The sequence below is a fragment of the Caretta caretta genome, chromosome 3 (genome assembly GCF_965140235.1).
Source record: "Caretta caretta isolate rCarCar2 chromosome 3, rCarCar1.hap1, whole genome shotgun sequence".
Lineage (NCBI taxonomy): Eukaryota > Metazoa > Chordata > Testudines > Cheloniidae > Caretta > Caretta caretta.
Window position 1 is genome coordinate 163,408,329 of NC_134208.1, and position 2,699 is coordinate 163,411,027.

Genomic DNA, 2,699 nt, shown 5'->3' on the forward strand with positions numbered 1-2,699 from the left:
TACTAAGGGAATGGCATCAGTGTGATTTTTGGGTAAGATCTAAGTTATATATTGACCTGGGTGTGTGGCTAGTCCTTTGGGATCAGAAGAACCTATTATTTTATGAGACTGGCTGTAAAGAACCACTCAACTCTGAACCCAGTGTTTTTGGTGGTGATATAAGAACTGGAATGCCTGAGGAAACTGCCTTTATGTTTTCTTGTTAGTCAGTGTAGTGAAACCGTAGTTTACTTTTGTGGATAGTTTGGTATATCTTATAAAAGAATAGCCACCAGTTTGGGGTTATGTTTGCCCTATTTCTCAGCAGTTCATCCTGAATTTGGCATCCTTAGTTGTGACCCACTAAGACACGGTTACAGCCAGAGATTCAGAACTATGAGCAGTGGGGACACCAGAAGAAGTTTTGGAGCCCCAAGAATCAGGATCAGGATAACTTTAAATGGTTTTCATGGTGTGGGAGAGAGAGAAGATGGATTATTTTCTGTCAGAGATTTTGTTTTCCTCTCTATAATCTACCATACCCCTGTGCAGTTCTCCATTGCAGCAGTTGTCTTACTGTGTCCTAGTGATGGTCTGTTGAAAAAGAAATCAATAGAAAGTCAGAACATACAGTACCTCTAGTCAGAACAAGTGCAGACATCCTTGGCATGTTAGACAACAGGTTATTGTTGCCAGGAACATTTTTTTAAATTTAATTATTTTATTTATAAAAAGCAATTATTTTTCATGCTTCAAGGGCTCATAAAAATTCATAGCTCATTGATAGTAACTGAATAGACTTTACCCCCCAAGATAGCCCCATGTCCTTACTACAGTCACCCCAGCAAAACTTCACTGCAAATGGCCGAGTGAATAGGGGCCTGATCCAAAGCCCATTGAAGTCAAAGAGTCTTTCAATTTACTTCAGTGGGCTTTGGATTAAGCCCTAGATAAGGCTCACATAGGTGGAGATTGAAGCTTTGTCATGAGCCCTAATGGAAAGGACAGCACATTGTTGGACTGCCCCAGGAGCAGATCAGGGATCAGATTGTGACTCAGCCCTTAAACAGATGCCAGATCACTTATGCCCATCATGTTGTGGGAGTGTCTGCCACTCCCTGCCCACCTATGCAGGAGGAGTTGCCCTATGGAGATTGCTCTCCCACCCACACCATGACCTGCAAAATGGGTAGCTCACACAGGGCAGTAAGGAGGTATCATACAGACACATCCAGGTGGAGGAATAAGACAGGACACCAATATGTTCATAGTTAGGGATAACTTGTGGCTCTTCCTGCACAAGTGTGTTGGTATGTAACTGAGATAAACTGGCACAGACGCCTCTTCCCCATACCTGCCACCACCACCCTGGCCCATACCCAGCCATGCAGGACTTACACAGTGTGCTTTCTTAATGCTCTTTGAGCACAAGCAATGGGCAGCTAGTGCGGCCATCGGCACTCTATGCACTGAGCAGGGATTGTCAAATGGAGTCAGTGTCCCACGCTGCTGCATGCCTCTTAGCATCTAGCAGCAGGTGTGCAGGAAAATGCATGTGGGGGCTTTTTTGAATGAGCTGTGATGAGCACTAAGGATTAATCTGCATCTCCAGCTGTTATTCCCAGCCTCCCGCCTTCATGGCTTTCTGCTTGTGTCGCAATTGTACCGAGTTCAGGTTACCTCTGCTCAGCCATCACAGCTGCTCACCCCAGCGCTAAGGAGGCCTATGGGCCCAGTTTGCCCCTTAACTTACTCTCTGGCCTGATTGTGATATCTCACTCGATTGCAGTATTAGCTGATTGTCATTTATTAACAGTGGTAACTGTTGTATCCTATACCCTTACTCCCAAATACCGAACACTTCTCCTAAGAATCACGGGTGCCCCAGCCATGCAATAAGAGGAATTTTCTTCCTTTTCTGTGGGAAACAGGAGTGTTTGGTCCCTGTCAAAGGACATATTTACTTCATCTGCATCGCAAGAGGCAACTCATGGGCCAAGTGATTTTTTTTTTATTGGGCATCAGTGGGAAGCCCTGGATCCTGTGTGAAATACATAAGCAGGGAAAATGTGCTTTGTGTACCGAAGCTGCCTGTCGCTTTCAAAGATATGGTCCCTGGGGGTAAAGCTGAGGCCATTTAACTGACTTCATGTGAGACTGCAGGAGAGCTAAGAGGAGAGAGTGTAATGGGTTCTTTGAATCATTCTAGCCCCACCTCTTTTGTTTAGAAAAATAAATTAGGCTGTGCAAATACTTTGCTGATCACAAAATCTACTGGCAAAATTATTGTGTTCTTCATTTTGTACAAAAGGGAAAACAAGAGCTGGCAAGAGTCGCAGTTGTGGAGGTTTATGTCAAATCCAATAAAAAGAAAAACATGAGCACCAGTCAGCATCTGAACTGATATGAATATCACAAACCATTTTTGTTAAACTCAACTGACAAAATCTAGAATATTTCTCAGTCATTCCTTTCAAACATACGTGGGTAACGAGTTCAGCTTATGGAGCAGAGGACTGTTTTATGTGGTTGATAACCTTGCTCTCTGATTTCTCCTTATCTCAGGATTGTAAAAGGGAAGTGTATATAAAAATACAATAAAGAGAATGAACAAGAGTTATTTTAACAGAAAAAGAGGAGGGCATTGGGGGGAGGAGGAGTATAATGCCAAAATAGAAAGGAGACGGAGAAGAGGAGGAGAAAAATGAAAGGAGAATAAG